Raw genomic sequence first — 12,744 nt, 5'->3', positions numbered from 1 at the left:
ATTTTGTCTAACATCATTAAAAAAATTTACAAATATCAATGGAAATTACAATAGTGAAGGATATGAATTAAGAAAAAAAAAATTATAAAAAAAGAGTACCGAACCAAAGCCAACGCATTTTAATGTATAAAGCGTTAGCTTTGGTCATTTATTAATTTTTTTATTTTTTTAAAAATTTTATTAGTTTTTTTAATAATTTTGTAACTTTTGATTAAAATTTTTTGTAATTATTTTGTCTAACATCGTTAAAAAGGATAAGAAGAAAAAAAATTAAAAAAAAAAAAAATCAAAGCCAACGCTTTTTAATGTCAAAAGTTTTGGCTTAAGGTCATATTAGTGACTCTTCTTAGTATTCTTCTGAATTGTTTCAAGAACATTATTGGATTTCTACACTTCCAAAGACAAACAACCAATTTCACCGATAAATATATCCTTTTTGTCAAACTTAGGTTCTCCTTCTTTTGCCCAAATGAATTTACCATATCTTTTTCCTGTGTCAATTTAAAATATAAAATTTAATTCTTTTGTAAGCGAAAAAGATGAAAATTCAACAAATTAATATTTCTGTTCTGTACGACTTGTTCTCCATCTAACCATTTCCAAAATTGAGAATTTAGGTTCTCATCTGTCCTTGATATTTTTAAATGCATATATTGCCCACATGAGCCCATCCGGATCGGTTGAACTTCACTAGTACTTGTTGACATGCTTACACAACTAATCTCCAGTTGTGACTTCTGAAGAAGACAATGCAAGATTTAATAAGCCTTTGGTTCACATTTTAAAAAAAAAAAAATTAAACAAAGGCTCACAAAAAGAAAAAAAAAAAAAAACCAATGGCGCAGAAATACTAATATTTATCCCAAGTCCTCAATGGATTTGGGATTATCACGGAGAAGGTCTGAGTGATGGAAGCAATAAAAGAATATTTGGGGCTAGAACTGTAGTGTGAGCAGAGCGGGAGATGGTGGATTTTAGTTAGGAACTTCGAAACGCTTAGAGGTGGTAGATTTTATTTGGAAATTTTGATTGTGCATTTACTTTGGAAAATTAGAAAGAGATGATGGATTTTATTTGGGAATTTTAAAATGGTGAGGACTGTGTGAAACAGTAGTGCGAGCAGGAAGGGAAAGGATATTTTAAAACGGGAAGGTTAAAGTATATTTTTTTTAAGGTACAATTTTTTCACGTGTGACAGGGAAGTATATGAACAGTTTGTGAGACTCCTTAAAATCCAATGGCTGGGCATTTTGCCATATTTTTGGACATCATCATTTTGGTTAGGAATATCATCACCATAGAAGAACTCTCTCTATATATATATATATATATATATATACACACACATATTATTTAGCCATTAGAAAAAAAAAAAAAAAAAAACACAGCCCACTATGGGCCCAAGTAAATGTCATCGTAGAAGCTTGCCTCCTCCTCCTTCTCCTCCTCCTCTTTTTTCTTCTCATCACCTTCCTCCTTTTTTCCCTCCTTTTACTTCTTCATAATATCTTTAATCTTTCCCAAAATCGTCCTGACGGCCATCTCCCTAGTTTTCTGGACAGGGAAGTATTTGCGCCATTTATGAGACTCCTTAAAATCCAATATTTGGGCATTTTACCATGTTTTTGGATCTCATCATTTTGGGTAGGACCATCATGACCATAGAAGAATTCTATATATATATATATATACACATATTATTTAGCCATTAAAAAAAAAAACACAGCCCACCATGGGCCCAAGTAAATGCCATCATAAAAGTTTCCCTCCTCCTCCTTTTTCGTCTTCATAATATCTTTAATCTTTTCCAAAATCGTCCCGACAACAATCTCCCTAGTTTTCTGGACAACAAGTTCACCAAGCTTCTTTGCTTTTGTTTTAATTTTCATTGGTTTTTTTGGGGACTTTTTGGTGTTTTCTCGTCCTATTTCACTCTTTTTTTTTTTTTTTCATCTTCTTCGTTGGCTATAGCTAGAGCCTTGTCTTTCTCACTTTGGTCACTCATTCTTCAGGGATGGGGGATTGATTTATTTTGGCACGAAGAAAAAGAAAGAAAGGGAGAGATTGTGGGTGATAAATTGCATAAAAAAGGTGCCTTTAAATAATCGAGGAACAGATGTAACCCAGTCATGCTAAATCAGGCTTGCCCAGCATAACTAACCTGCTTTAGAAAACAATTGAAATAACATGACCAGAACTTGGATATCAAGTCATGTTCATGTTATCGGAGATGCTTTTTCATTGGGCTCGTTCTGTTCTAGTTTGTTATATTTATTAGATACATGAATTACAAAACGGGAACGTTCAACACCAAAAAAAAAAAAAAAAAAAGGAACTTTATTGGATGTTTATGAAAACAATATTACTAATAGGCTACAGATACACTCAATTTATGATGCTAGCTTTAAACTTGTTTGTGGATGTTTATGAAAACAATATTATCCATAGGCTACAGACACACTCAATTTATGATGCTAGCTTTAAACTTGTTTGTTCTCTACGTTCTAGTAAATTAGTGTTTATTGGATGTTTATGAAAACAAGCTAACAAGACCCGTCCCGAGAACCCTCCTTAGATCTCCCAGATGGTCCCGTCTGGTGAAGTTGCACTGGACAATCCCTAGAGGATATCTAATAGAACCTCACTTAAAACGTGGACAACCAAACACAAGCATTATCAATAATACCTCAATATATAGATAAAAATCACATCAGCATAACTACACAATAATCAGGTGTGAAAAGAGAAGCGTTCAGACTATTTCTGAATTTCAGACACAATTTGATGCAACAAGGAGTCCTATAAATGGTAAATATCTTCTAGAAATGATGATTTAATGTTTAGGAACCTCATTGCTCTACCATAGAGGGTTAAACCAGTACGAGTCACCTATTACCCTTTTTACAGTGCCTATGAGACTGCTATATATCTATGTGCGAAAATTTGGTTATTCTAGTGTATGGTATCAAGAATTTATGCAGTTATGATTTATGTCTTAAACTTATATGTGGAAATACCTATGGCATTTTACAAATCTGACAAATAACAAAGTTTTGTTGACGAGGAATGTTGCAAATATAGTAGATAATATGAACAGTCAAATAAAATGTGCTTGCATGGGTACAAGTTGATTATAATTTTTTTTTTTTCTGAATTGCATTTTACAAATCTAACAAATAACAAAGTTTTGTTGACGAGGAATGTTGCAAATATAGTTTAGATAATGTGACCAGTCGAATAAAATGTGCTTGTATGGGTGCAAGTTGATTGTAATTTTTTTCTTTCTTTCTTTCTTTTTTTTTTTTTTTTTTTTTTTGGTTGTTGTTTGGGAAATAAAAATAGCAATCAGCCTATTTTGAAAGAGGTAGATTGGGACATGTGGAAGGAAAATGACATTGAATGAACAAATAAATGGCCACGTGGAAATGTGCCAATCATTCACTAGCTTATTTGTATGTTTTAGCTTTCCCCCACTTTTCAACTATGCTTTCTCACAGGACAGAATTAATCTAGTCACCTCAATTCTTTGTCTTTCTTTTTTATTTCTCCCTCTCTGGTTACACTATGAGTCCACATCCATTCAGTAAGAAGGCACAAAATTCATTTGCTCATGTTAGAAATAAGGTTTTTGTCTCCATGAATGAGTTGGTTGTATGGTTTTAAGTAGTGACATAATAGAAATACGCTTGATATTATCAGATAGATCTTTGCCTTCTTCCACTTTCTCTATTTTTCTTCTTTTCCCCTATGATTTTCTTTTTTTAATGTCAGATATAAAGGACAATCATATATATGAATTATCGGAAAACTAAAACACACACAGACACCAAAATTGGATTTACTTTATTTATTGCCTTTAAATTGTCAATTTATGTTGTTTGCCACAATTGGCGTTTGAGTTTTGAGGCTTAATTCTGACTGAAGTTGATACTTCAGACTGCTGATTGAAAATTGTCTCGTAGGTTTTTTCTGTTCATATTTCTTCCTCTCTCTTGTTCCTGTGGTGTACAGGAGAAAGTGCCATGCTTATGCAGTTTTGGTTTAGATTTGTGGATCTTCTTGTTGAGTCTGATCTGAAGGTAAGCTGCTCTGTTTTTTCTTGTATTGTTAAGATAACTTGTTTGTGTATGATCAAGGTATATTTAAAGATACCATGACAAAATCCTTATTACAAAATTTTCTCCTTTAGTTCGACATTTCAGGGCACCACCAATGTCATGCATAGGAGGTGATCCATGTTTAGTTTTCCTTAATTTTATTCATGTTTTAGTCATCTAATTGTAGCGCGAATTAGCTTATTCTATGTGATGCATACAATACGAGTCACATCAACAATGCAAGAACAATTTTTACCCTTGTACTTCCATTCGTCATTTATATGAAAAATTGAATAAGCTTTATTCTATGATCAACTTAAGCCAAAACAGTGCTGAACTTCTTTCTAAAGATTTATGAGTTTCATATCTGCTATCTGATGGTCCAGGAATAAGATATGCTATCTGATAATCCATGAATAAGATAGTCTAAAGAATTGGAAAACAAAACTAGCAGCTATCTGATAGTCCATGAATAAGATAGTCTAAAGAATTGGAAAACAAAACTAGCAGATATGAAATTCCTTAATCTAGCAGATATGAAATTCCTGAATGGGCAAAAGTTAACTCGATGTCATACTTAGAAAAGCTTCAAACAGAGGGCAATGAAGTATACAAACCTGTGTCTCTAAGGAACATGAGAACCCTTAACTAGGGGTTTTAGGGAAATAAAAATTGCTGTTGTATTAATTGTCTCTGACAGCAGCTAGCTAACAAAGGAAAGATATAAACAGTATCGTTCGTTCTTGCTTAACTAAACGATAGCACTTTAATGGTAAAAGGTTTAAACTAAATCTTATAACAGTCAAAACCCAAATAAACAAATGGCGACTGGGGACATTGAGCCTTATTATCATCAGGAAAAGGAAAGCAACAGTATGAGACTTCCTTTCAACTGACATAGAAGGTGCTGGAGGTTTCATGGACTTATACCTGATTGGAAAGGAACTCACTAGCAACAAGTATGTATGCAATCGGTTATATTCTATTCCTTATGATTTCTCGTAAAAGTATGTCTCATCAGCTGCCTGATTATTTTCTGACGAGCTGAATCTTAAATTTTTTGGAAAGTTTTATTTAATGTCGTTTGCAATGCTATAATTAAATTGGTCAATCATCTACTTCTTCAATTTCCATTATTACAGAACGAAATATTGTATACCGTCGTGTTGCCATGTCAGAGTATACCACTTCAACTAGTTTATTCCCGGATTTTCTCTCTTCCCCGAAAATTACAATTTGAACATGGCTTATTAAGGGGAAAAGAAATTATGGTTATTACGCATGAAAAGTTGAAAACCGATTGATTTATGAATCCATGAGAAATAGTAGAAATCAGAAAAATCTTAGGACAGAGCTAAAAGAAACTAAACAAACCCGAAACGAGGACAGAGCTAAGAGTGATCCGAAATTGTTAAAACAAAAAACGAGGATCAAAACCTAATCCTATAAGTGGAAGCGGAGGGGAAACAAAGGTGATTAATAGATAGATTAAACATCAGGATAAATTGTGACATTTGGCTTGCTAAAACATTATTTGGGAGACCCACAATTTGTACCCTCCTCTCCCTACTATTGTTTTCGACGGCTGCTGACGGAAGTTACCTGCAAACGGACTTGCGAAAGAGAAAAGGGGCAGTTGAAAAAAGTAAATTACTTCTTCAAAAAAATAATAGTGAGCTGGATGTGAGTATCCAAAACTCATTCAGGCTGTGCCCCCTGCAATTCTTCAGCATCAATTGAGCTTGTAAGACAGTGGGAATAGGAACAAGATCTTCATGTTTCTTTAATAGACTAACATGGAAAAGGTTATGCACCAAGGAACCTTCTGGCAAATCCAAATAGTATGCTACTAAACCAACTCATTTCAGAACATGATAAGAACCATAAAAACGGGGTGAGAGTTTTAAATAAGGTCATCGCACCACCAAACTTTGACGGAAGGGTTGTAGTTTGACATAAAAATAATCTCCAACACTGAATTCCTTTTCTTTTCAATTCTTGTCTGCTTGCAACTTTATTCGGTCTCTGGCCAAAATTAAATTTTGCTTGAACATCTACAAGATTTGATCTCTGCTTTGCAACATATCATCCACAGCTTGAACCTTTGCTGATCCAAGAATACCATAAACAACTTCAAAAGGTGTCATTTTAGTAGCAGAATGAGTAGAAGTATTGTAACTAAATTCGGCCTAGGCTAACCAATCCTTCCATGAATGTGGTTGATCCTCAACAAAGCAATGAAGATATTGCTCTAAAGTATGATCAACAACCTTCGTTTGCCCATCTGATTATGGATGATAGCTAGAAGTCATACTCAAGGTTGTTCCTTGCAATTGAAATAGTATTTTCCAAAAAAAGCTAGTAAGAACTTTATCACAGTCACTCATAATGGAGGATGGAATGCCATGCAATCTTACTACTAGATCCACAAATGCATTGGCCATTGTAACTGCAATAAATGGGTGCTTAATCGAAATAAATTGCGCATATTTTGATGGTCAATCGACAACCACCATGATTACTGAATACCTATAGGACAAAGGTAAACATTCAATAAAGTCCATCGAGACATCTATTCAAATTCTATTAGGTAGAGGAAGTGGTTGAAGTTGACCAGATGGCTTGGTATGGTCAACTTTATTCCTTTGGCAAACCTCGAACTCTTTGATGTAATTTCTTATGGCAGATCGCATTTGAGGCCAATAAAAGTCCTTTTTAACCTGGCTAAGAGTTTGGTGATAGCCAAAATGTCCCTTAACTCAAGAGGAGTGCATATGCACCAAAATAGAAGGAAGTAGTTTTGAAGTAAGACTCAGAACAATTTGGTTTTGTTTAAACCAGACTCCATCATGAAGCAAATAAGTTGGAAAGGTTATCTTGCTATCAATGGGAAGTTTGGTATAATATGGTTCTATTTGGACTTCAATCTATAGTGTAATCCACCAATCTGGATAAGGCAAGGAGATGGCATGACAAGTATACTCTACCTGTCGTGATAATACGTATGCTCCACAATTGTCACGACTCTGCCTATATTCAATGGTATAGTCATAGCCTAACAACTTTGGCAACCAACGGGCTTAAGCTGGAGTGGTGATTCTTTGCTCCAAGAGATACTTTAAACTGTTATGATCAGTCCATACTATAAAGTTTGCGAAATTGCCCTTGATGATTGGTAATTTTTCTTTCTCATATGTTGATAACAATAAAGTTGTTCCCTTCAAAGCCTCACTGAAATAAGCAACATGTTTGTCTTGTTGAACAAGGATGGCTCCAATTCCCTCTCCACAGGCATCGCTTTCTACAATAAAGGTTTTCGTGAAATTTGACAAGCTTAACACAAGTGGTGTGGTGAGGGCTTGCTTAAGCCAGTTGAAAGCATCTTCCACCTTTTGACTCCAGTAAAATTTTTTTTTCGTCAATAATTTTGTTAGGGTCGGCACTTACCTTGTTTTGGTCAACGATGTGGCCCAAATAATCCACCTATGTCACTCTAAACCAGCATTTGTTTTTCTTGACAAATAGTCGGTTAATTATAGGAATGGGGTACATATCTTTGATTGTAATTTGGTTGAGAGCTCGGAGGTCTACATAGAATTTCCACGAGCCATCTACTTTTTTAATGTGTAGAACTGGAGAAGAAAAGAAACTTTTGCTAGGCTGGATTAGCCCTGCTTCCCAGAATTCTTGTACCATGCGCTCAATTTCCACCTTCTAATAATATGGATATCGGTAAAGACGTACGCATATAGGTGGATGGTGTGGCAACAATGGAATTGCATGGTCATGTTCCTATTTTGGAGGTAACATTGTAGGGGATGAAAATAGGTCTTTGTATTCTGTCAATAGTTCTTCCATGTCAGCTGGTATAGGCTCCCATGAATTCTGGTGTACTTATGCCGAATTACCAAGAAATAAGCGACATTGTTGATTGTATATAAGTCACTGACTTCCGTCACCAAAACAAAGGCTCTCATAATTCTTTGAATCACATGGGTTTTGCAGTTCACTTGAAATATCATGGTGAGTTTTTGGTAGTCTGTTTCAATAGGTTCCAATGTTTCTAACCATTGGACCCCTAAAACCACTTGAAACATTGCTGTTGACAGCACAAAAAAAATAGTTCAAATGGGGTAACCTTGAATAATCATGGTTACCCCCATGCATCTTCCCGAACATTCTATGCGATCTCCATTAGCCACCATGACAAGAAATTTGAAGCTTTGGCCAACTGGTTATGCCTAATCTTGTAACCAAAGCCTGATAATAAAATTGTGAGTACTTCCACCATCTACCACGGCCGTAACACTTACCTTCTGGATTTGTCCTCTAACTCGAAAAGTTTGGAGACAATTAGCTCCAGTCATAGCCTGTAAAGATAATTCTGGAATGTTTTCTTCAGTCGTTGGATCCGAAATATCCATATCTTCCTCTATTGTGGCTGGCTCCTCGATCATGAATAATTGATGTTGTTGGCAGTGATGACCTAGAGTAAATTTCTCATTACAATAGAAACATAGTCCTTTAGTTCTTCGCTATCGGGCTTTCTGAGCTAAAATCCTTCAAAATGGCGCTGTATTTTGTGCAACTCAAGTTTAATTAATTGATGGGGGCCCTAACAAGTTTGGAGTTGTGTGGTCGATGGATATTGGTCCATTGTAGTGGACTGCTTAAGCCTTGATAATGCTTTCGAGGAATCCTCGTACTCTATAGGTCCAAAGCGATGTAAAATTGCCTTGGTAAAATCTGGCTATAGTAGTGGTGATACGAACCTAGGTCGACTTGCTTTTAAACTCGTATTATATTAGTCCCGATCGAAAATTAAGTTCAGATTTTAATGGAAACCTTAACCCCTAATCAACTTGTGATTAGAAGCTTTAGTATATGGTGACAACACTACAATAGATGATGGATGTCCTATTGATAAGTCAAACTAAAACACTTACTCTCTAATGGTGTTTTAGGTGTCAAAGAGAATGAAAAGAATCCTTTCTCACAAGTATTTTTCTGTATGAATAATATATTAATTATTATTAAGAAAATAAGCCTTTATATAGACTAGAGTTACAAAACAAAAACCCTAATTTGACTAGGTTAAATTCGGCCAACATAGAATAGGATTAGGAAAGTGGCTGGATTTCCAAGTCAGCCACTTTCCGAAACTAATTTGGATTAATTAATTCCTATTTAAATTCTATTTCCTAAACTATTAATTTGGATTAATCCTAAACTATTAATCTACAACAAAAAAAATAAAATTCTACCTTTCCTAAAGTAAAATAAAAAATAAAAGACTATTTCCTAATTTAGAAGTCAAATTTTCAGATTTGGAAAGTGGTTGACTAGCTTTCCAAATAAGCTATCTTTATCCAATCACCAGTTAGTTTAGACTCCAAATCAGCTCCAACATGCAATGTAGGATGCCAAATAGGACTAAAACTGGTTCCCATACGTTGGCCTTGATTGGAATAAGCAAAGATTGCTTGAACAACAAGAAAGATCAAAGCCAATGCGAAAACCATGCCTTTTTGGCCAAATTGATGTCTTATGCGTACATGTAGTTTTTTATTAGCTTTAGTTCACACTTGGCATGATTTCATGGTCCTTTGGAATGCTCAATCACGTTCGTAAGCCCATAAATTCATCCTATGCTGCCCGGGGTCCATAAATGCATCAAAACAGCTTGTCGGGTACATTTTCACCTTCATAACTTGGATGCATAAAATAGACTTTGGATATTTGGGTATTGTCATGCCCTCTTGAGATTTAATCACATCTTGTATGAAGCTAACCAGGTTGTCCTTGAATCTTTTAGCTTATGTCCTCATGATTGGCCCTGTCTTCATTTGTACATGGTCACAATCCCAGCGGATAGTCGGTTGTACGGGTACAAGCGGATTCTCATCAAGTGGGCCCTTATATTTGCTGAGCCAACTAAACCACTGCAAAGATATTCCCTCTAGATGAAAAGAAGCCAATTGAACTTGCTGGATGGCCTCAATGTTATAGAAGTCAAAATACTTCTCACATTTGTAAATCCAACCATTCGGATCTTCTCCATTAAACTTTGGAAATTGTAGCTTGAGCTTCATTAGGCGTGCCTCGGAATGATTGGTATGCTGCAACATTCCCAGATATAGTCCTAGCTTGGTAAATGATTGTTCTCCAAGACTAAAGGCTGTGTTGCCCCTTTTCTCCATGCTCCTAAAGGATTGAGCATGCACCCTTTGGACCAACATCGTTTTCAAAGTGGCATTGATTTGCTCAAGGCTGACATTAATCTGGCCAATGCCAGTTTCATGTTGGTGCAAGGTTTCTTCTACCATGCCCTGAAATTCAACTTGGGCCATTGTTTTAGTTTTTATCATCAATTATGGAGGAAAGGCTAGCTCTAATACCACTGACAAGTGCTTTTTTCTGTAAGAGTGATACGCTTCATTGATGAGTGCTTTTGTGTGCAAGAGTGATAGGCTCTAGTTTTTGGCAATGTGGAATAGAGGTTAACAGAGTAGAAGGGAAAAACAATAGAGAGTAGAGAGAGAGAGAGAGGAGGAAAATAACTTTCTTGTTATCCAATCACATAATGCATGTGGGTATATATAAGTGAGACATAACAACTACTTCTTAATCTACAGCCAATAAAAATAACATGACAGCTACTTCCTAGTCTATAGCTAATAAAAATAACAACAGGTATAACCCAAACTTAAGACCCGTTCTAATAACAACAGTCAAAGGAAAAAAACTAAAGACTCGTTCTCATGCATGCCCACATGAACAGTAACAGAAAAATAAAGAAGAACCTATCACCTCACCCCACCTTTTGATTTAAATACTCAAGAATATTTGATCACATTGGTGGAACTACAAATACAGTTGTTTTCCAAGGCACGCAGTTATTATTTGGTCTAGAGTGTGGGGTAGAAATGTCGATTGGGTCTTGCATGCTTGGATTAGGTTAAACCTGATCCGTTTTGGATTCCTATTAATTAGTTTGATCTAATCCCATTTGTTTTATTTTAATTTACTTTTTGGGGGAAATATTATGGCTGAGAACCCTCTCTCTCTATATGTATATAAAACAATATCACTTAGACCTTTTCACCAAATATATATATATATATATATATATGTATATATTAATTAGATCTTTTGAGGTTTATCTCTATTTTAATTAGGATTAATTGCTGATTAGTATTGTGAAATCCTAGCATTATGCAAATCAAATCCTTAAGTTTGGAAGTTCTTGAATTAAATTTTAAAATTTCAAATTTATTGCAAATTAATCCAAATAACAAATGGTATTAATTTTATCATTTGATGTTTTTAGAATATTGATGTCATAATTTATTTTTCAGCAAACAAATAAAAAATTATAAAAAATAAATTTTTTTATTTATAATTTTTTATTTGAAAATTTTCATAGATTTCTATTTTATTTAAATTATAATTTGAAAAATTAAAAATTTTTGAACCTAAAATTAGATAAAAATAAGAATAGAAATAAAAATAAAAATAAAATTGAAATAATTGATTTGATAAAAACTTTTATCAGTTTAAAAATTACATAAAATAATTTTATAAGACCAAAAATTATTAATATTTTTTCGCCTAAATCATACAAAATTAAGTCAAAATTACAAAATTAAAAATTATATTTAAAATTAGATCAAATAAAAATAAAACTGAAATTGAAATTTTTGCTCTGGTAAAAATATTTTTATTAGATCAAAAATTAAATAAAATAATTTCAAACCAAAAATTTTATAAATTTTTTTATGCCAAATCACAAAAAAATAAAAATTAGTTAAAAATAAAAATAATTGTAATACGTATGCTTTTCTTGTTTTGATCTGATATAAAAAATAAAATAAATTTATTATCTTTGATTTTATTTTATTTTATTATTTTTTTAAATTCTTATCTTTTTAAGCAAAAACTATTCATTCTTTTTTTTATTTTTTATGGCTGTTCCTTCTTTATAGAATCCAATTATTCTTAATTAATTGTATTTAAATTTTCCATCTTTTTCTTCTTAGGTGAAAAAAAAAACATAAAAATTAAATTTATTTTTATTTTTTAATGGTATGGGCATAGAAAATTATTTTTAATTTTTTATCTTGAAAATAATTTTATTTAATTTTTCGTCTAGTAAAAATATTTTTGTTACATCAAAATTTTAATTTTATTTCAAATTTTTATTTTTAAACGAATTTTATATCCAAAAATTTTTAATTTCTTCGGAGCTTCAAATTAATTAAAATAGAATTAGATACAATTTTTTAACTAAAAAATTGTAAATAATGGTTAAGTTAGAAACTTTATTAAAAAAATTTAATTTTTTTGCATTATAATTTTAGCATGATGTCATGCTAATATTGTTAATGCTATCTGGCGTTAAAATTAACATCGTGAATAAATTATATTGATTTGAAACAAATTTAAAATTTCAATATTTGATTCATATATTTTTTAAAATTTCATAGTATTGCTTAGCAATTAATCTTTTAAAATATATCCAAAAGTTTTGAACAATTTAAGAACACTCCTGCCATTTGTTTATTTAAGTTGGATTTAACTTTTTTTAAAAAAATATTCCGCTAGATTTAAATGATAGAGGGTAAAATAGTAGTTAAAAATATTGAAA

Source organism: Ziziphus jujuba, chromosome 9 (assembly GCF_031755915.1).
Source record: "Ziziphus jujuba cultivar Dongzao chromosome 9, ASM3175591v1".
NCBI lineage: Eukaryota > Viridiplantae > Streptophyta > Magnoliopsida > Rosales > Rhamnaceae > Ziziphus > Ziziphus jujuba.
This window is presented reverse-complemented; position numbering follows the sequence as displayed.